The following is a 23,881-nucleotide window of genomic DNA, read 5'->3' as shown; positions in this document are numbered from 1 at the left end:
AACCTTTCCCAAACCTCACAGTGGTCTGTACTTCCCCGTGTAGCATTTTCTGTCTCAACAACTTTTTTATTCCAGTTTGTGTTACTATTATTGTGTGTATTTATGTGCATTTTTAAAAATCTCACCAACTAGATTATGGGGAGAAACAGCATGTTCTTTTGTGCAACTTTCATGGTCCTCTCATGATACTTTGTGCAAGGTAATGATCAGGAAGGTGCGGAGTTATTGGAAGGGGGATTTCCTACCTGGTTACTAGGGCGTTGTTACAACTATGAGCCAGCTTGGCAGTTTCTATCGAAATGTGTAATGTGCGTGCTTTATGACCTGATAATCCCGGGTATGGTTGTCTTTCCTAAAGATATGCTAGCATAACATGAAGATGAATGTAAAAGGATGATGGCAATCTTGTGCATTATTTTTGAAGTAGTATTTTAGTAGCAACCTCGATATCTGTTCATATAGATTATGATATGTACATTCAGTGGAATACCGCATATGCCATTGTTAAAAAGGATGTAATAGATTCATATTTACTGATCAGAGAGTTGACCACGACATAGTTACCTGGAAAAAAAAAGACTAAAAAAAAACCCAAAGCTGAAAAATAATATGTATACTTTGAAACAGTGAATACAAAATAGACCATGTGTGGTGGGGGGCAGACCCACGAGTGGGCTTGACTAAAAGGAAAAATGAACCAGCCTCACCACTGCAGCTGAATACTCACAAAAAATAAGATGTCAGTTGATTTTGGGGAAAGATTTATAGATCCCGGTAAAAGTTAGGTAAACTGTTAAAACTCAGTTACTATCATTTTTAAAAGAATAAAGGAAAAGTGGGTTTTTTTTTGAAAATCAGTTGCCCTTTTGGTCTCAGATTTCAAGTTGTATGTTTTGGAAATCCATCGCCGTTACCATAATTATTATTACTAACACTTAATCCATTGAATCATAGAGGCATCCCCTCTCAACTATTTTAGTACTTTCTATACCATCCCCGCCAAGGAGAAGAACAGCCAGTACTTGCTTCATGCAATAGTAGAGAACTCATTACCTACTAAACTGGTTGACTTATTTTTGGACAACTCTGATTATTAGAATTCATTTCTCCCCGGAGCCAAAATCTCTCTCCTTATAGCTTCCTTCATTGTTCTTACTGCTTTCCTTTGGGGACATGCAGAACATTTTTCTCTTGACAGCCTATATAAAATTTGAAAGTAGTTGTTTGTGTTCTAACAGTTTACCTTGTTCTCGCTACGTAGTTAACTTTAAAAAGATCTCTTAACAGTTCTGTTTTCTCAGCAGAAAAACAAAAGTATGACAGTGAAATTAATCAGCATTAACTTTGATTAGGACTGAATTGCAAATCTAGACATTATTATTATTACTATTATTATTTGATAAGATATATAGATCTGTGGCTGTCTGTACATGTTCAATCTAGATTATGGGGTTCTAGAGCAGAGCATTTTGTTTTATAAATCTTTGTTTCTTCCTTCTCTTCCACGTCTACATTACCCATGGTGATATTTAAATTTCTTATGCACCTGCCATATCCTTGGTAAATAGATGGATTAATTCATTTTATCCACCTATGTGAATTCCTTTGGATGTACTTGGTCCAGATATTCCAAATCTAGGACATATGGGTTTCTCATATTTTACCACCAAACAATACTGGGCTGCTGACCGTCAATGGGCTGTATTCTGAATGGGTGTGCCACATTAATTATTTAGCTATTAAAAAAGAACCTTTTGACAAGTAAGTGATAATAAGTGCATCTACATAGACTATGTCTTTTAGTCCTAGAAAATGAAATTTAAAATCTCATAAAGTTTCTATTGAATATCTCTGTACAAAGTTTTTAAATGACATTATACCAAGTTTGGATTTAACTCACCGATGGTTAATGTCCTATTAGATGACTTACTATTTTAGTTATTATGTATATATTTTTACCAATTCTTTGTATATCTTTTTGTGGCCATTGCATTTTATTGATAACACTGAAGATCAAAAGAAACATGATTTCAAAGAACAGTTTCTTCAAGTCATGTATCAGGATCTTCAAATTTTATTCTGTTTTTTAGCTGCTTACCACTATATTGACAGGCATCTGATTGTGTGGCCTAGTTCTAATTATAGATACAGGCTACTTCACATAGAGCTGGATATTTCTAAGAGACTAAACAAAACGTGTAATGCTGTGAACAAGGAAAACAGCAGCATGTTTTTACTGTAAATTGACTGTTGTCATAAACAATAATTATCAACACAGCGTTGGTATCATGATACTGTCTTGGGCCTCATCATTCAAACTATTTCTCTTTGTATTTTACTGTGATTTTTAAAGGGGGAAAAAACCCAACAACTGTCAATCTAATCATTATATTCAGCCTACATTACCAAGCAAAACATATTTACAGCTAGATCTACACTGTTTTTACAAGTTTATTAAAAACATGTGTTGCCCAGTGCCAGGAATAGCTACAGCAAATGCTAACACCAGTAGGCAAACTGTCTCTTCACTTTCTTCTGAAGATTTAGCTACCCCATCACTTTAACTGGGAGTTACAATGTAGATGTTCCTATGTGAAAATGGGTATCACGGATAAGAACTCTGTGTGGTGTGTGTTGTGGGGGGTAGCAGGCAAGCATCCATTTGCAGAGAGCAGCAGGGATTGGGGATCTTAGGGATGTGACAATATAAGGGCTTAGATGATGGGAACCAGGAGATTATGGCACTCCTTTATACCATGGAACTAGCATCACAGTCAACAACTAATGAAATAAAGTTAAATCATGGGACTTCGGGCTATTTGGATTATTTAAAAGAAGCATAACATTTCCTGTGGCATATGTTAAAACCGCATTTATGTTCTGTGTATAATATGTATATATAATGTGTGTGTTTAATATAAATTAAATTTATATTTAATTTCTTACTAATCTTAATCGTGATAATTTATTTAGTAAACCAGTAGTAATTATTGGTTTACTAAATACACACAGCTCCACTACCCTCAAATAGCCTGTAGACACCACAGGACTCTCTCTACCTTGTTTGCCACTGCTCCTAACATATAGTAAGGGCTCAACAAATATTTGTTTAGTGACTGAATATTCGCAAGGAAAGAAAGGAAGAGAAAGGCCTATTTTCTATATTCAGCGTGTAACCATCCTCCTCTATTCGTTCTCCTCTCTGAATTCCTATAGTCCATGTATATTAATCACTCAGTTCATCACTTGGCTACATAACATATTATGTTACTCCCTAGCTGTTTGAGGTATGTACATCTAGCTCCACATTAGTTTATTGACTCCCTGGGGCCTTTGTATTATTTCTTTTCAGCAACTAATCTGATGAGGCATCCACTGGGCATTTAGTACATACTTCGTGTCTTCACTGTGTTAAAATAGATTTCAAACCAATGTGAGAAATAGCATTCTATCATCTGGTCTGAAACATCAGCCTATTTCATTCTTCAAGGACTCAATGAACTTCCCAGGAATTAATCCAATGGCATAGAATGATTTGGTATTTCCTTTAATAGTTAAGAGATAACATTCCATAAGTTACAATTGCTTTGCACTGTTGAGTGAGTGATAACGGATTGGTTTTCCATCTCTTGATGGCACATCAGGTTAAGTTCAAGAATGTGAAATATATTTTCAAAATGAAAAGCAAATGTCAATTTCCTTATAATGATCTCTTTCTAATGATGATGATATAATAATAATAGTAATAATGATAATAATAAACAACTCTGGAACGGTGCTACCATAAAATGTTATTAAATAGCAGCAAATACCCACTTGCACATGTTGCTGTCATCGTTAATTTACAAAACATGTTAAACTGGTCTAACTGCTTGCTTTCCCCTCTGAATATGGATATTCATTCAGGCATTTATAGAGATAGTATATAGTGTCTATGCAAAAGGAATCCTGACAAGTCTTGTTATTAAAATCCTTGAAGTTTCCCAAGAACCACCGTTTTCAGTTAGGTAGTTAATTTCTTTCTGTCTTACTGCTGCCATGCTTTGAATAGAAGGATTAAGTGCTTCATTGTCTCTCTACCAAGGAAGGTAGTTTGGCACAAACAGGTGAATGGCCTCACAAATGTAGAACAAAAATCTTAGTCTTACTACAGAGAATGACAGAAAACCACTTTACTGTCCAATTAGCTACTAGAATATACATAAGCCAGATAATTGCAGGTGATCAATACTCCATATGTAGCTTCCTGAACATTTTCCTTTCTTCATAATTATCTTTAATCTTTTAATGAAATACATATCAAATATATGACCAAAAAATGAAACTGGAAATTTACATGAAGTCATAGAATATAGATATGACAGTGACAGCAGTTGTCAGGAAACTATTCAATGAGGAATAGAATCCAACTGGCATTCTAGAAATCTAGAAATAAATTCTATCTCAAATTAGAGAATTTGTAGGATTCTAAAATCTTTGCACAATGAGATCCCGGGTGGCTCAGTCTGGTAAACTTCCAACTCTAGATTTTTACTCAGGTCATGATCTCAGGGTCTGGGATCGAGTCCCACGTTGGGCTCCGTGCTCAGCAGGGAGCCTGCTTGAGGATTCTTTCTCCCTCTGCCCCTCTCGCCCTGCTCACACATGTGTTCTCCCCCTCTCTCAAATAAATAAATAAATCTTTTTAAAAACCTTTGCATGATGATTTCATCATGAATTTCAAAAAGGTGAGCTCGAAATTGACATAAATCTTGTCAGTGGCTTATAACAGCATAAAGAAGAAAGACATCTTCTACATATAGCATGAGTCCTGCCTTTGCCTTCATTCTCACTATAGGCACTCTCCCCACTGCCTTTGGGTAGCACTTTCAGGATGGATCTCTTACCTCAAGTCATCTGTATCAGCCCTGGTTTTTGAACATCTCTTTTTCCAGATGATCTAGACTTTTGATTTATTATAATCCTGAGAGAGTCTACCTCTGTGATTAAACCTGCTCACAGAGAGAAACAGACATACAGACAAGACAAATATTAAATAATAGATAGTGGCTCATGTTAGAGTGTTTTCAAAAGGAGTGTTAAATTCCTCAAAAGAAGATGAATATATGAAAGTACTTAGTTCCTTTCTTTCTATCTACCTTTCCCCCCAACCCCCACCTTGTGTCTTTCTTTCTCTCTTGCTCTAATTATGGTGGAGGACCCCAAGAGTTGACTATTTTCAATAATATTTAATGAGACTTAACTGGACACTATTCTAAGAAAAACCTTCTCTCTTTAGCCTTTTCTACTTACTTTTCTAATTATATGATCTTGTCAGGTTTTAAAAAGACTCAAGCTCACTTACCTCAAAGCTGAAGAGTCATCGAAGCTCTCTGGGTGCCTTTTCTTCTTAAAGTATACTGTGTCATATTATGCAGTCTTAGCATTCATACTTAGAAAGATGGTTTTACGTTTCATCTAATTTAAACCTGCTGTAAGAGTAGAAATAGATTTTTGATACAATAATGGATCCTATCTGTCTACCCTTCAACTGAAACCCATAATGGAAAACAACAACAACAAAATAATGAAAAGCAAAACAATCCTTAGTTTGTTAAACTTTACCATTTCTTGTTTAGCTAATATTTTATTCTGTCCAAATATGGAAATTCCATCTATCAATAAAATTAACAGGGACTTTTATTTTTCAATATCAAGCCCGTTGGTCCTGGGATTGAATTGAATATTTTGATTTCGTAGTGTCCTTCAGTTGCTTGTTGAAGTCCATGTGGAGAGCCTGGTCATAGAGATTGGTTATGATTCTCCATGTGTTAATATAGAGGACAGCCCCTCATGTCCATGCTCAGGAGATGGCCTCATCTCTAGACATTCCATGTGAACATGTTAAAATAGTTCATACTACCGTCAGACTTGGTGATTTCAAAGTTGTGAAATCAGCAGTGACTGTGTATCATAATTGGTTAGAAAATGTGTCTCACAGCTGGCTCTCTCTTCACTTCTTGTGGGAACTAACACAATAAAGCCTGGGGAGCTTAACAGTCTTCTGTTATACCTTGCTCGGCTTCTAGACTTCACCTCTTACCTTTTGCTCCACGTCTGAGCTTTCCTATGCACTATGGCTACATTAACCTTTCTAAAACATTGCCCAGTACAAGCCCATTACATTAAAGTCTTTAGTTTCTCCTGCCTACAAGTGAAAGCCCATTTCTCAGCCTGCCACCTGAAGCCACACATTGCCTCCCTGCCTGACTCCTCTTTCACTTTTCCCCTCTGTGAACTCCAGCGGATACATTCATGCTTCTCCAAGTATATCATCTACTTTTCTCTCTACTTTCGCATTTTACTCCTAGCCTTCTACTTTCTGGTCGTACTATTGTGGAAAGAGCATGACTGTAGATAGACTAAAAATGGATTCAGATATAGAATCTACCATTTAATAGATGTATGGATATAAATTATTTAATCTCCCTGAGCCTCAATTTCCTCATTGGTAAATTAAAAGGCAAGTGCTAAGAAGATTAAATTGAGGGTAACTTAATTTCACACACTCAACACACACATACACAACACACACATACACACACAAACACGCACACTTCTGGTAGTAGGCATTCGGTTCTCTTTTTCCTAAATTGCCCTTTTTTCTTCTCAATTCTTATCTGAGATCAGACCATAATTCCTTTAAGTCTACATCAGCTTCTCCCTTCTCCATGAGATATAACTTCCATTTTCTCCTGGTCCTGAGCTAGGTCTGCCCCTTTACAATTTCTCCAACATTTGTGGGCAGTCTTTAGCACTAAGCATAGGTTGCTTTGTGGTTTATTTATTGTATGTAGTTAGATATACACCACAATCTGTCTCCCCTGTGAATGAATCCTGAAGGCATAGGTGCCATCTCACACGTGTATACCTCTTTGTATTCCCAGAGGTTTGAGATAGGACACTACAGGTGCTAGAAGCTTAATGAGCATTTGCTCTTGCTGGTGTGATGATGATAATGATGTTACTGGGAAATCTCAAGGGAACCACTGCATATTTGCACAAAATCAGCTTCATTCCATCTGAGAATTGTGGATGTTTTTGAAGCCAGGACCATATACCAGTACATCTGTACCAGTTACTTTGCCGTTGTACAATCTGATGGTTGTGCCCAGATATCTAGTTGTTAAGTACTTTTTTTAAATCTCTCTCCACTGTTTATGGTACATTTTCTAATGCAAAAACCCTTATGAATTTATTTTATATACTTCTATTTAGTTCTCCTTGGAAAGAATTCAAAACTGCAACTTTCTTTTATTATCTGGTTTGGAAAAGAAATGTGTGATTTCTGATGAATTGTGTGCTATTTTCTAAGAATTTCTCTACTGACACATCTTTTGAACAGAAAGGATTTGTTCCCCAAGTTCTTACTCATGAGCTTTCAATAGACTTCAGATGTGGAGAAGCATTGCCCTCCTCAAATGCGATTTGCAACTGCATTTCATTCACTTTCTTCCCTTTCATGAAATTGAGATGGACGTCTGAGCCAATTAAAAAAAAAAGTAGATGTGAATTGCATTTATTCTAATAATATTAGATTGCCCTACAAACGTATGCTTGATGCTGTAAGGCAAAATCACATACCTTGGATATTTTTTTTTAAGTACAGTGAAAATTAAAACATAGTAGAGAGTAATATTGACTCTGAATAACACAAATGTGGTCTATTTCAAAGTGAGGTAGCTATCTGGAAGAGATTTTCAACTTTGGATTATGTTGGTGCTAATGGTTAAACCTGCATACCTTGTCTTTGATGTTCTGTCCAGGCTCATGTGAAGTAATGGGATTAAAAATAAAGTGTACACCTTTCTTTTGATCTGAGTATCCAAAAGGAAAAATATTTTTTTAAAAAGCCTGTCTTCTGCTATAACTTAGCAAATACCACTGCTCCAACAAAACTGATATGATCCTGGGGCTCAGTTCACAGATTTGACAGGTAGCGTACACTAAAAGGTTTTCACAGCCATTGTCCTTTTTCCTGAAGCAATGTCATTCCAGATAGTGCTGTAGAAATGTGGTTTTATACCATCTACAAAAATCAAGGCAAGTTCAATTAATTTTAAGCAACCTCTCTCAAATGACTGCTTCTCTGGTAACTGATAACAAAGTAGAGGATTTAGGACTATTGGTTAGTTAGCCAGAAAGTGACAACAAAAAGACACTGGCCTAAGACCTTTACCTTGCTGGGCTACTTTCAGAAAGAACCTGTTTACTACATATTTTCTAATGAGACTTTACTCATCTCCTTGGTTGAGCATACATATATTCACACCCATACAGATTGACACACTTCAAAGACTCTACTCGGTATGGAAAAGAACCACTTTGACTCTGTGGTTCATTTCAAAAATGAATGAGTGAGATGTCCAACTATATCCCATTAGAGAAAATAAGAAAGGTTAGAAAGGACAGATGCTTTCCTCAGCTGACCTAAAAAGGCTTAGACTGGGCTGACTGTGCTTAGAATTTTTTTTTTTTTACTTATTTATTCATGAGAGACATAGACATAGGCAGAGGGAGAAGCAGGCTTCCCAAGGGGAGCCTTATGTGGGACTCAATCTCAGGACCCCAGAATCATGACCTGAGCTGAAAGCAGACATTCAACCACTGAGCCACCCAGGTGCCCGCCTAGAAGCCCTTATCCCATGTTAGGCATTGGGATGCCTTTATGAAACCCATTGGCGATCTGAATAGATCTTTGAGTGGACAAGTGGCTTTTTCTGCAAACTGTCAGGCCAGGCAAGACTCACCAAAAGGAGATGGTGAGTTCAAGTTCTCTTTTCAATCCTTGTGATCTTAGGGACTATGATGAATCCATGACACAAGACCAAAACCAAACTCTTCATGTTCTTTTAAAGACCAGCTTCTCTTCCTCTTTCTGTCTCTGCTTTTGCATTGCAAACATCGTTTGTTCTTGTTCTGTGTGGTTTTTCCTGTAAATAATGCTACTATTTTCTGTTCATCCAGGTTTAAGCTCTCCCACTGGCCGGTGGAATAACATTTAAGCTCCTTAGCATGTCCACAATCTCTCTCGTCTTATCTCACTTCTTACCATTGTCCCTTTCTTCAAGCTGGACTTACCTCTTTCCTCTGTACTTTGTCTAATATTGACCCCAGTGCCTGAATGCAGCCTAGCCCTTAGTTGTTGTTGTTGTTGTTGTTGTTGTTTTTTCTCCACTCCGTAGGCCGCCTATCCTGAAGTGTCATTCATTCTGTTGAAAGCTTCCCTGCAAAAACATACCGGCCAAAAGGCATCTCCTCTATGAACTCACATAGAGGGTCATTTGTGGCATTCTTGCCATCTCAACAAAGGCCTCACTCCATTGCAGGGCATATTATGTAGCCTTTGTGATTATCTCTCCAGTCTCTTTTTTCCTAGCACTTTTATCCCAGCTCCCCATATACACACAAATCCTGCCCTGGGGAACGACACTCCCAGACAGGTCCTTCTTGCCTCCACCTCCCCATATATTCCCTCATCTGCCTGAACTACATCCTACCTCCCCTCCAGGGCTCACTCTCACTTATCCTGCAGAGCCCCTAAGAAGCCTCCTCTAAATTGGTTCCATGCTCCAGCAGGCTCTGGACCCACTCTGATCCTAGCCCTCATTTCACAACACTAAAACTCTCCTTTTCACCTCTTTTATTTACTTCACTAGATCGTGAACTCCTTGAAGTCATGGCCACATCTTGTTTATCGCTATATCCACAGAACAATGCTAAATACAAGACACTAAGGAGATTTGCTAGTAGTAAGAATAGATATGATGCTTAGAGTCTGTCTTATATTATGGTTCACTGTAACTATTTTCTCTTGGAACATAAGTGTTCTAACAGCATGGGTTATGCTTTATACAGCTTCATTAGAAAAGTGTGTTATATACTATTTGTATACAGCAGATACTTACAGAATATTTTTCTCGAGTTATTCATTCAGATGAGCATTACTTTTCAAACTGTGCTCTCACAAAACTAGAGTTATTTCACTACTGATGTTATTTCTTAAAATATTTTGAGAAATGTCCTCCACTAATGATTTAGGAACCACCCAAGAAAACCAGCTTTAGTAGTTATTGTGACCTAAGATATTACTCAAGTTAGTCATCACACTTAGTCTTTTGAACTCTAACTTCAGGTTATGAGTTAAAATGGCTCAACCCCCAAATTTAGTAATTTGAGGCATATTTATTATAATAGATTGTGAAATTCCCAAGGGCAGTGACAGTATCTGGCATAGTCAATGAATGAATGATTGAATGGAAAAAAAAGCACGTGACCACCTCCAGAGACCAAAAATGTACTCACATGTTTCCAATGATACCAACCCAATTGGAGTCCATTTTGGAAGAGAGAAGTTATAACAGTGTATTTCTTTTAGCAAAATGAAAAATAATGATAAATCTGTCTCACTGTCTGAGTCACATCCTGTGTTCTCTGTGTTGGTTAAGGAGCTTTGAGCCACTGACAGGTGTGTCAGTATTTGGGTTTGAGTTCTTGCCATCATCTGATAACTGAGTCGTTTCTTTGAAGTCTCCTTTTTCTGTCCCCCATGCTTGGGATTCTAGATTTTCACCTACTTAAGCTTCTTTCCTCATAAACTCTTACTTTGCTCCATCCCATGTTTCTTTCTGTTTCTTTTCTTTCATTCCAGTTATTGGATTTTCTGACACCTTATTGCAAGATCCTCTTATCTTTACAGCCATGAACTTTTAGGGTCTTAGTGACATATATATAGCTTACTGGCATAGATGCTTTTAGTATATACAGTAGATGAGAGGAGCGTGTCCTTAAAAAACAACTTGGAGCCCTAAACCTCCAAGTAGGGCAAACAGGAAAAAAAATATAACATTGTTTTCTTCTTTTAGAAAGTGGCATAAGTCTAGTGAAATAAATGAACAATGTCAAGTGCAAATTAACTCACGCAGAAACAAGTGATAGTCAAATAGAACAATCGTGAGGCCACAGTTTCTTTAAAACAACAACCATGGGAATTTGTTGTATCCAGAGTGTGATACAGTTATCACTGCTGCCATACACATATGGATGTGCATTTGCACAAATAAGCATGTAAAGTTGAAACTGAATATGGGCATTTTCTGCTTTGAACTTAAAGAATACTTTAAAAGTATTCCAAAAGTCAACTTTTATTCCTTTCTTTTGCGGGATATTTAAAGAAAAAAAGGAGTCCATGGAAGCGAAGGGGACATATTTATTGTATAAGCCTTTGCTATTAGCTATTGAGAATACATAGCCCCTATTTTTATCACTCTGAATGGCATATATTTCTTAAAGTAGACCAGATTCTCAGCAAGTCAGCCATAGTTTTCCAGAAGTACACAAGTAGCTTCAATGACATTTCATCAAATGGTTTCCAAAGTACATGTTTCTAACAAGGCTACTGAGTCAACTTTAAAAAAATAAGCAAGCCATGTCAATTGAAAGAAGTTTTAAGAAAACCAAGGCCAACGCTGATCAGTGTATTGGAAATGAATGTTACAGCACTCACTATTGCTTCTTTGCCTTTCTGGTCCCTGTAAACCTCCACTTAAAAATAGAAGTGACCCAAACAGAAACTAGGACAGGATTGTGGCCATATGGGATGATATCAAGGACATGGTGGCATTACTCCCCAGGTCTGTAAGCAAATGGCATATTTGATTTGTGAATATTTCTCGGAAAATGCATTTTTATTTTCCATTATTGGTTCAGAATAATGATAGTAGAAGACTCCCTAGCCCAAAAGCTTGAAGACATAGTTCTAATCCCTTGACAGAGGCAAAGCTCACAGTCATATCTTTGAGTTAAATTTTCTACGGTAGCGGTCCCTAAAATGTGTTCTCTACATGTAGTTCCATGAAATGCTCCTTTAAAAAAAAAAAAAGAAGAAGGGAGAGTACAGGGGTAGCTGCATATTTTTTCTCCCTATAAATAGTCACAAAGCATATTCTTATTCAAGTCTGAGAATCCCCGAAATAAGTAAATATCTCTAAATTTATTTAATCTAATCTTTATTTAATCTAACTTTTCCAAAACTTAATATTTAACCATAGATGGTGATGATGATGATGATGATGATGATGATGATTTGAACTCATAGAGCATTTACCAAAATCCTGAGGAATTAGTATTTTCTGGAATACCCTTTCAGAAAACAGGTGTTTTAGACCTTTGGCTCCCTACTTTAAAAAGAGGGAGTAAAATTAAATAATTTCTCTGGCTACTCTACAATCTCAATTCTGTGGTTCTATAAAAATTTTAATTGTGCAGTCCCCAAAGTCAAAAGTTACATAAATGCCAGGGAGAAGGATCATTTTTTTTTCACACAAGGTAAGTAAAAACAAATATTCTTTACTATGTTTTCTTTACTGTCACATAAATGGTCTCTTTCTATCTTAAGTTCCTTCATACTTTAAAAAAATAATAATGCAAAATCCACACCCCATTCCTTTTTTTTTAAAGATTTTATTTATTATTTATTTGAGAGAGAGAGAGCATGAGCTGAGGAAGGGTGAGGGAGAAGCAGACTCCCCGCTGATCAAGGAGCCCCAACAAGGGGCCGCTCTATACCAGAACCCTGAGATCATGACCTGAGCTGAAGGCAGATGCTTAACCAACTGAGTGATCCAGGTGTCCCAACATTCTTGATTTTTAATTTAATTTGAATTTAATTTCTATTGAGGTTAAGTTTCCTACATAGCATCAGGTTAAATCTGTTTGTATGGTACGTCAACAGGGAAAAATAGCCATCGTTTTTCAAGTCTTTATGAAAGTGTGTATTTTCAAGTCTCGTTGCTGATATTGCCCCCACACCATAAGTTCCTCAGAGAGCATGAACAGTATCTCTTAATTATTTTTAAATGTTCCATTGCATACAGTCTTCGGTTCTCTGCAGTTGCTTCTTATTTTTGTACAAGTACCCAATAATGGCTAAATTGCTTAAAAGGAAACTACAACACTTTATCTCATGTTTTTAAATGTTCTTCGGGTGTAGGGAGAGTTATATTCTTGTTTTTAAACTGTTGGAGAAGCAAGACATTTGTAGAACTAATACCTACTTACAGAGGAGCAAGCTTTCTCCCTATCTGGGATGGGATACATCGCTATGCCTCCTATGTCACCGTAACTATGTCATGGCTATGTCACCATAACTATGGGGTGGAACTCTTAGACTCTTAATTTACCCAAGCACAAAATCTTTTAAGGACGCTTTCCAAACTGTTTGCCATCTAATTTCCTGTCTCCCTCTCCACTCCTCAATTTAGATGTATAGATCCAATCCTATGAAATGTCTCAAAGTAGGAGGGAGAAATCCCTGCCACAGTATAATCATTCCTGCTTATAGAGTTTATATGATGTTCCCAACAATGAATGATTATAAATAAATATTTTTTACTGGAGAAAGAGGTCAAGAAAAGACATTTCTTGAGCACTTGCCACATGTCAGGCATAGCCATTATAATTTAAATCACAAAAGTGGAGGCATTATCAACATTCTCCTGATAAAGAAACCGTTTTTTTTTTTTCTTTCTTTTTTTTTTACCAAGGTCACACAGTGAGTGACAGAGTTAAGATTGGAGCCAGTTGCTTCTAATTTCAAGTCTATACTTTTTCTCAAATGGAAGCAGTGGCATATTTTTCTTCTAAAATCATCTAGCAGTCGAAGCGTTGTGTTACAGAAAGGCTTTTAATGAGAACTGAACCGTTGAGTTGTTCTAAGGAGATTTCTATATCCATTTTATCAAATTGCCAAAATTCCAGAATCCTTTTCTCTTTTTGCCTGAATGTATTACATATGTCTAAAAAGGTCTGATAATAAAGTAGAAAATTGTTTTCCTTAGTCATTGATGAGTGTTATATTACAGTTTGAGATGGTTATCTGAAACATGTGTCTGTGGAATACTGTATGTACAATTTCAGAAGAACAGTTCTTCAAAGTTTAAATCAGAACAGAGTGGCCCGAGGGCATTTGTTTGTTTGTTTTTTGCCCCATCCCTGCAGCCCTGAACATCTCCTTCTGGCTTGTGTGGCATATGTGCTGCCATCCCCAGAGCCCTCTGGTTTGGGTGCACACCCCCTCCCAGGCCTGGAGTGAAGGGTGAGGGGACGGGGGCACACAGAGAGTGCCCATGCCATTATGTTCCCATCAGCACTGAAGGACAGCTGCTTATGAGTAGGCGGTAAATATCTTCTATTCAGTCTTTGCAAAATTATGTTGAGATGAAATTCATGTAGCATAATGGGTGGCTCAGCAGTTGAGCGTCTGCCTTTGGCTCAGGGCGTGATCCTGGGGTCCTGGGATCGAGTCCCGCATCGGGCTCCCTGCGTGGAGCCTGCCTCTCTCTCTGCGTGTTTCTCATGAATAAATAAATAAAATCTTAAAAAAAAAAAAGAAATTCATACAGCATGAAATATAACCGTCTTAAAGTGAATAGTTCACTTCTGACTGGTTCCAGAACGTTTCCATCACCAGAATGGAACCTCTTCCCCACTAAGCACTTTCTTCCCATATTTCCCTCCCCCACAGCCCTGGTGGCCACCAGTCTGTGTTCTGTCTCTATGAATTTATCTATTCATCAAAATGGAATCATACATGGGACTTTTGTGTCCTGCTGCTTTTCCTTTAGCATAATGTTTTCAGAGCTCCCCCATCTGCCATTGTGTATCAATACTCCATCCCTTTTTATGGCTGAATAGTGTTTCAGAGTATGTCTGTGCTACTACCATTATGTATTCATTTATTTACTGATGGACATTTGGGCTGTTTCTACTTCAAGGCTATTGTTTGAACATTATATATACTGTGATTACCCCCCCCCCCCCAAGAAAGCTTATAGCTGCAGACGGAGCATCATGGGGCTGAATCAGATGTTAACCTGCCATTAAGGTTCTTTTTGATGCTAGGCTCACTGAAATGCATTGTTATGCTACTTTGCTGTGATATACAGTGTACGTGGGTTATATGTCCTATGCCAAAAACTAGCTTTTAGATGTAATATGTACTTATTTATGATGTTTTTGTTTGTGTTCAATACTGAACTTAGGAGAATTTTACAATGTCTGTTTGGAGAGCTTAGGTTAGAGACGCAAAAATAAGTCCTCCCAAAAGCTCTAGTAACCAAAAGCGTTAAGTATACTCTTTTGTCAATTAATGAAGAAAAGCTATTGAAAACATTAAATTATCTGGCATGTCTACATATATAATAATTATGCAGCCAAGGCTTTTCCTTTTGAAACAATTTATACATTACATAAACCTAAGTTTCTCATCCAAGTATCATTTCAAGAGAAGCAAGTTTAAATAATGGAGGCAATGGGGAAACATAATATTACGATAATGTTCTTTGGTGCGGTTTGGAGGGTTTTAGGAAACATTTGGAACTATTTTTCTCATAAAGTCACTTAACTATTGAAGTGTTATGATAGCATTTCCCTCTGCGTTGTATACAATACAAAAGGAGTCCAGTTAAAGGAGACAGCGATTCTAAATATCCTGATTAGAGGGATTTCCACTAACCAGGAAATTACATGCTCTGGAATCCTGGTATTAGTTTAATACAGAGATGCAGCAAAATAAGGCAGGGCCAGGTGATTTAGGGAGTCCCCTTCACTTTCAAATATCTATTTCTTTGCAGCTTCATTTAGCAAATCTACATTAGACTTTCTGGAATGGATGGAAAAGGACCTGAATTTTCAGAATAAATATTCTCTAGTTAAATTGATGTCATATTTTGTTGAGGGATATTTCTAACTAGATTATAAACTGATACTTCTCCCGAAACTGCTCTGATGAAGAAAATGTTTAAACTTTTCTTACACCATTATTATTGGCCTCTTTGAAACTTGACAGATATGTGCCTCAAAGGTTCTAAACATCTGTCAAGTGTTAACTTAAATTAAGTTCCCTTGTGGATTGATAACCATTATGTTCTTTGCATTTGACGTATAGATACTCACTGGTGATTGTTTCTTATTATAAAATAACTATAGCCTTTTTATAAATTTAAATTGTAACAGCGATTAAAATGTAATGCATTTTTAAGGTATATAATCTGTTGAATAAGAAAATGAAAGCCATTTCATGTGTGCTTTTAAGAAGTATAGAATATTTTTGTTATATTGGAGCTTAAAAACCATTTCTGTTGAGGGTTGCAGTGCTATCTATTATTACGGATGACTAGAGGCTATGGCTAAGCTATACATCAGAATGAATAAATTTCCTTGTCAGTGAACGTTGGGAAAGTACTTGAGAGACCAACCTCAAGAAAAGGGAATTTGTTTCAGGCTGTCACTGAAGTGGTCATTTCCAACTCCCTCCCCTTCAAACAAAAATGAAACAGAACAAAACAAAACAGTGGCTCTGGCACCAGGTAATTTAAAGGAAAAACAGGAACCCTGAGAATAACATTGATTTTAATTGAACTCCCCTTAAACATGAAGCATAGTACTTTCGGGAGGGTGGAATGAGGATCATCAGCAACCTCAATTAAACTAGTCGGGTATTTTTCCATTTCCAGATAGAATTTTTGGAGGAGATGGGATCTCAAGCTGAGTGCGGCATCCAGCAACCAGCATCTCTCATGGTCTTGCAACCTTAACTAGAAAGTGTGGCCTAAGACACAGGCCACAAGTCTCTGAATAACAACTGGAAACAAACGATTAACTGTTTCAGTGCCAGGGGCCGCACTTCAAAAATGAGCAGAGTAGAATCACCCTTGGAGCTTAGAGGCTGGCACACCAGGCAGTGGTGTGCGGTGCTGTGTGTGCATGCGGATGAAACACCCAACCTCACTTGGGGCGAGGGGATCGAAAGCCCAGAAGCCAGACTGGCGTTGCTATGTCCAGGCCTCTGTTCTCACTTGGTAAGAGATCAAAAGAGTAATCCTAGACTCTTTCATTGGTGGGTAAGTGGTCATTGTATCCGAGGGGACAGCTCTCATTGTTCATACAATTGAAAGATCCAAAATGAGATTTCCTCAGTATAGCCGTTCACCCCAATGCTACCCTCTTGAACAAGGAACAAGCAGCAGAAAACGGGTAGACTCCCTGACTGTAGGACCCCCGGGGGTTCGAAGACCTTCTCTTCTTAGCTTTGTTCTGCATGCACATGGTCTGCACTCATACTGCACTTCCCACACCATCTTTCCCGGGGGATAATACCTATCTGTTCTCAGATTTGCGTATACCAAATTCTATTTACTCTCCATATTTTTCCTCTGTTGCTAAGAGTTTCATGCTGCTAAGTGGCTGCTTTCTTTCAAGTTCCTGATCATTTCCACATCCCCTCCTCACCCCTCCATCTCTAATTGTCTGATTTAAGTCCAGAAAAGTAGTTTCCCTACTTGCTTCATCTGCCTTTTTAGAGCTTAAACTCTTAGCAAAGTGAGTCAAGAATGTATCCAATATTGTGTTTTTGCCAAGCAAGCCTTCCAGATGGTGTCCTCATGGTTGAAGTCCCCCACTACTTTCTGTTACTTCTGTGCCTGTTCTGTAGTCTCTCTTACCAAACCGTGCCCTCTACCTGGTGGCCTGGCAGTCAGGATTGCACTTCAAGAAGGAATATATACACACATACACATATGCATATTTATAATCTACAAGACAATTATTACGGTCCTGGTAATGTACGTAGCTCTCTACTTTGAGCAAATCTTTTTCTCTTGGATGAAGTTTTCCTTTTGGCCAGGACTTGCTCTTAATAATAGCACTAATATTAAAAAGCTAGTATTTATTAAGTGATTGCTATGTGCCACATTCCATACTAGGTTATTGCTTGCTATGACTTCATTTGATACAAAATATACTAACAGTAATTCTTATGGTGGAGATATAATCCTCTCCATTTTAACTATGAAGACATCAAGGCTTGGGGAAGTAAAGTAACTTGCTTGCCCAAGGCTGCACCATCATAAGTGAAAAGCCCAGGATTTGAATCCAGAATCCTAATACTTAAATGCTTGCATTCTCTCTCTCTCTCTCTCTCTCTTTCTCTCTCTTTCTCTCTCTTTTTTAAGAGCAATGATATGACTATTGTGCCTCAGAGGCAAGGAGAGGGAGAAACCAACAGGCTGAAGGTGGGAGAAAGTCTAGAGTGCTGTGTAAAAGATAGGAAGGTCTTTGCACGCCCATTGCAGAATAAGAGGAGATTCTCAATAGATTGTTCTTTTTGTTTCTCCCTTGGGCTTCTTGAGCTTCCCAAAGCTTTTCAGGATGATGTCATATAACACAGCATAAGCATTATGGATCTTCATGATCATCAACCCAATGTCCCAGGACTCTGCCTCATGCAAAGCTTGTGCACCAGCTGCCAGTAGTCACCCACATGGGGCTGCTTGACTGCCTTGGTAACAGCATCGGCCCCCTTAGAGAAGTACTTGGAGATGTGGGTGTGGAAGCCTTCCAGCTTAGTGCGAAGGTGTGCACACACATTCCCTGGACAGCCACTCCAAAATTATTCCCATCCTCGATCTGAGGTATCTGTAGCTGCAACCAGGTGGTGACCAGATTGAGCTGCTCCAGGACATCCTTGATCTCAGGCTTTAGACATTGAATGGGGACCACAATCTTATCTTAGTTCGTGGGGCCACAGGGAGGACCTTTGTCTTCATCTTCCTCTTTCTTCTGTTCATCTTTGTTTTCTCTCATCTGCTGTTTCTTCCACTCAGCCTTCTCGTTCTTCTTGACTGGATCAGGCACTGGGATGTCCAGTCAGGCCTTCAGATTGCTCAGGTTGGCTTCATTGAGAGTTAGCTCCTTTAAAAATGCATCCACTTCAGGGGCGCCTAGGTGGCTTGGTCAGTTAAGTCTCTGGCTTTTTTTTTTTTTTTTTTTTTTTTTTTAAGATTTTAGTTATTCATGAGAGAGAGAGAGAGAGAGAGAGACAGGCAGAGGGAGAAGCAGGCTCCACGCAGGGAGCCTGATGCAGGATTCCATCCCGGGACTCCAGGATCACGCCCTGAGCCGAAGGCAGGTGCTAAACCACTGAGCCACCCAGGGATCCCCAGTGTCTGGTTCTTGATTTCAGCTCAGGTCATGATCTCAAGGTTGTGAGATTGAGTCCCATGTCAGGTTCCATGTGGAGCCTGCTTGAGATTCTCTCTCTCCCTCTGCCCCCTCCTGCATTCATTCTCTCTCTCTCTCTCTCTCTCTCTCTCTCTCTCTCTCTCTCCTCCCTCTCTCTCAAAAAAAAAAATGCATCCAACTCAGAAGTCTTGGGGAGATAGCTCCCCTGCAAGCTCTCTGTCTTAGTATACAGTCTTCACAGAACACATCCACCTTGGCTTGGGCTTCAGGCTTAGCCCTCAGTGTGGCCATGGCCAGGGCAGGGAGCCTGGTGTCCCATGAGAAGCAGAATGGGCATCAAGACAGGAAAGTAAAAGCAGTGCTCACCACCCGCGTGGCCTTCCTGGGCAGCAGGGAATCAACAGGTAGTACCTGCTTCTTAGTTAGTACCTGATTCCCTTTGCCCATTCCCTTGGAGTACCTTAGAAGTGAATCATTACCCTTTAAGATCATACCATCCTGCATAAAAATTCCAAGTTAAATCAATCTCGTTCAACCTTGTGTGTTGGCATACAGAACTCATAGACGCAAAGTTTTCATCCTATTTGGTTTCCCTTTATTTTCCCTGAAATTGTCTGGGCATGTTTACCGCTTACTCCTTTGTTTTATCCCCCATGGTTTCCGGTTTTATGATTGTCTCTGAGCATTTTTCTCCCTCTTCCCTGTCCAAAATTTAGCTTAGAGGCTTCTTGATGATACTGGGAAATGAAAGATAGTCTTTCCTACCTTCATGTAAAACACTTTCCTAATGTATTCTTTCCTTTGTTGGAGTTCATAAAACCAACTCTTAGCACTGTCCATGTGGCCACCTGTTTGCTCCTTATATCTCACTTTTGCTTTTAGAGTTATAACCTTTCCTTTAAAGAAGAGATAAACACCACTCATCAATACCACCCCTCCCCCGATCCTCCCCACAACTATACCCTCCTCCCCAAGTCCTTGAATTTTCTTCCTAGATGGCGATTACAGTAGTTCTCCCTTCTGGTGGCACATAAGAATCACCTGGTATAAACAAATACCAGTGCCCAGGGACTATCCCAAATCAGTTGAATCAGAGTTGTTGGGAGTGGGTCCTAGACATTTAAAACTCCCCGAGTGCTTTAAAACTTCTGATTTGCATCCTCATTAAGAATCACAGCATTATGAACTTTGTCTGGCAGTAGCATTCATTCCCACTGCATTGAACAGAAGTGGGTACATTTTATGAATCTTGGCAGGCTCCATCTCCTACTAAGATTCATGCTGTAGGAAGACAACGTGCCTCTTACTTAGCTTGGCTACAGCTTTGTTCACAGCCATGAACAAGTTCCATGAGGATTCTTTTCTGCCTGCAATTAGTAACAGCATTGTGCCTACCTCCTAAGGTCTGAGAATATTCCTAGAGCTTTGTGGTGTATCTGCAATCACCCTCCACGGAGAGCCCAGCACCTTTGGTGTACTTCCAATTGCACACTTGTCTTCCTGTCTCTCTTGGCATGTATTCTTTTGCTGACTCTTCTCTTTTCATTTATTTTCCTCTCTTTTCTTAACATCTTTTTCTATTGGATTCCCTTCTAAGATCTTTTTGTGCTTCCGTTATAATCTAGGTCAGAGAGATGTCCTAAGGTCTATTCATCTTCTCTAGCAGGAAACAAACTAGCATCTAGAGTAGACTCAACCAAGGCAGGAACACAAACAAAAATACTGCCTGGAAGATAGGATTCCTACCTTCTAGAGCTTACTTTTAGTTCAGAAGGGGAAATGAAGTTACGGGAAAGCAGCAGAGCACATATGTAATCATCAACATTCTAGAGTCTCAGAGAAAGCATCTTGAGGAAGGTCGGTCTTGAACTAACCTTTGAAGATAGTAGAGGGCACCTCAATTTGATTGAATAACATCAGTGGAGGTGCAGTGGTGGAATTCAATATGGATTATATATGATGGAGAATTTGTTCCAAGGAGAGTGTGAGTTCTAGGGAAGAAGAATCGATGGGATGGGGTTGAATTAGGAGAGAAAAGTAGTTAGCAGGATGATAAGATTAATGATTCCATCCCCCTTCCCTATTCACAACAATTGCTAGACTCTAAGATATAGAGGAGAGGTCAAGCACTGCATCTTCAGGGTGCTCCCATGCTTAGCATAGAGCCTAACAAAGAGCAGTCATATAAAATATATTTAGGAATGAAGAAACTCTCAACCTAGGAGGGTATTATAAATCCCTTTAGAAGTCAGGTGAACTTAACATACTCTAGTCTTCAGAAACAGGCAAGTAGGTAACACACACACACACACACACGCACAATTTTTCCATATAATTACAGGGGCTTCAAAGACTCCCTGAAGACCATTCACAGTCTCCAGGTTAATAATTAGTGATTTGGAGGTAATATGACACATGATTTATGTCTTGAATATTATTTAGACTTTCTCCTGTGATTTAAACTTACAAAGAACTATCCCATCAAGTTTTTCTAGTTGTAGAGAAATTCTTTTAAAAAGGCATTATGGGTAGATTTTATTGTTGTGAAAGATAATATCTATTTTCGTGAACATCATACAAAGTCTACTCTAGACAACTTTTTCAACCAGTTGATTCCCATAATTCTAACTGGTTTTGTTTTTTTTTTTTTTTTTTTTTTAAATATTTTTTTTTTTTTTAATTTTTATTTATTTACGATAGGAACACAGTGATAGAGAGAGGCAGAGACACAGGCAGAGGGAGAAGCAGGCTCCATGCACCGGGAGCCTGACGTGGGATTCGATCCCGGATCTCCAGGATCACGCCCTGGGCCAAAGGCAGGCGCCAAACCGCTGCGCCACCCAGGGATCCCTTCTAACTGGTTTTGAAAAACTAATGAGTGCATTACTATTTTTACAGAGAACACTCTTCAATAAAATTTTAATTTTATCCCACAATAACATTGAATTACTTTTGCAGTTTGCCTGTGTGACCATATACAGATAAAGAATAATGAAAAGAATCCCAAAAAGTTGTGCCAAAAGACACAATATTTCCAACAACTTTCTTTCTATGACATATGGAAGAAATAGCCTTTTTAGTTAAGCATGGGCAGTAACACAATAGGCCCTTAATATCTGCCTACCTGTTCAAAACTATTCAGTACTTGAGTATAAGCTATTACTAGATAGTATTTTGACTAAGAAAAAGTTAAAGAGGGGAAAACATTCTTAGGAGTGAAAGTTTTGAGGGGCATCTGGGTGGCTCGGTGGTTGTCTGCCTTTGGCTCAGGTCATGATCCCAGGATCCTGGGGTCAATTCCCGCCTGCATCAGGCTCCCTGCAGGAAGCCTATTTCTCCCTCTGCCTATGTCTCTGCCTCTCTTTCTGTGTGTCTCATGAATAAATAAGTAGAATCTTTGGGAAGAAAAAAGTGAAAATTTTGATATTGCTGGCTAGGTATGAGACTCTTTCCTGTTCATCACCTCCCTCTTTCTGAGCTTGCTACCATGTTTTTTATTAGCTTATCCTCAAATCTCTGCACTTAACATCCAGCTTAAAACATATTTCTCCAACAGCTTTTTTCCTGTATCTTCATGGTTTCCTTTGAGTGCCTTATGCAGCTACGCCAATCAAAAATAATAGAAAGACGAGAAGATATGATAAGGGATGGAGGGTTGTTGTCATCATAGTTTACCATCCTCACTACTCTGGTATCTGGGAAGTTTTTATACCAGTAATGCCACTGATAGCCACCAGTGCAAGGTGAAGGACAGTGATAGCTATTTAGAGCAGAAATTTCAAACAAACAAAGAAGAAAAGATCTGAATTCATCAACTAGTTCTGGAACTTTTCTGGGAGACTCTCTCCAATTATGGCACTCAAAACATCCGTAACCGGCATATCTAGTCTAAGCAAGTTTGTTTTGTTTTCTTTCTGGAGCAAGTGGCCTTGGTGTGAGATGGACTTACCGATACATAGTCTCTGCTCTGCATCAATCATTCATATACCATTTCAGCTAATCCTTAAAATAACCCTAAGAAGTTGCTCCCGTTTAATAAGTGAAACAACAATGGTTATCTTGTTGGCCCAGGGCTACTTACCTGAGAGGTGATTACCCTGAAATTTGAGTCCCAGACAGTTTGCTTCTAAAGGTGCCTTGCAACAGTCCCCCTTCTAAAGAAGGATTTTTACTCACGTATCCTACCTTCCCTCCCATCTCTGTTTCTAGGATCTATGTGACACTTCAGTGAGAACAAAATTTAGTTGGCATTGTTATCCACTTCTCTGGAGTCATGAACAAAATGCAAATAAAACAAGATCGAAAGTCCACAGTTTTGCACACAAATGTCTTTGCCATTAACACCAGCAGCTTTAGTCCTACCAGGCGGAAATGATCAAGTGTATCTCTTTCAAAGAATACATCCATATTGTTTTCCGATAGAAGAGTAATATGTATTTGTCAGAAGATGACCTAAACTGATCCATTCTTTAATAAACCAAGGAAGTTGGATTGTTCTGCTAATCTGTGAATGAATGGTCTTGTCAACATGATCCCAAGAGACTGGGAGTGACCTTTTGTGGATATGGCTTTGGGTCAAGGAATGTGAGGCCAATAGGAAGCAGCCTCATTTGACCTTTGAGCCTTCGTGTGACTGTAACTTTAAAATCTCCAAAGGCAGAAATGTTTTTTTCCCCCTGTATAACATGTAAATTGGGAGTTTGATATTTGTTAAGTCTTGTGAAAATAAAATTTGAACTTAAAAATAAGTACATGCTTCTTATGACTCTTTAGGTTCACTTTTACAGCAGCAATCACCTTCATTTCTGTGAAACTGAAACTT

The 23,881-nt window shown here is 38.6% G+C and overlaps 1 protein-coding gene and 1 pseudogene across 41 annotated transcripts in view; one reads left to right on the top strand and one right to left on the bottom strand.

Moving 5' to 3' along the window:
- The window catches only part of GTDC1 (glycosyltransferase like domain containing 1), a 428,467-nt gene that overhangs the window by 279,658 nt on the left and 124,928 nt on the right, over positions 1-23,881 (top strand). The window lies entirely within an intron of this gene.
- On the bottom strand, positions 18,186-19,350 carry LOC112926857 (proteasome activator complex subunit 1-like; annotated as a pseudogene).

This window comes from Vulpes vulpes, chromosome 5 (genome assembly GCF_048418805.1).
Source record: "Vulpes vulpes isolate BD-2025 chromosome 5, VulVul3, whole genome shotgun sequence".
Taxonomy (NCBI): Eukaryota; Metazoa; Chordata; class Mammalia; order Carnivora; family Canidae; genus Vulpes; species Vulpes vulpes.
The sequence above is the reverse complement of the archived record's forward strand: the minus strand, read 5'-3'. Positions and strand labels throughout refer to the sequence as shown.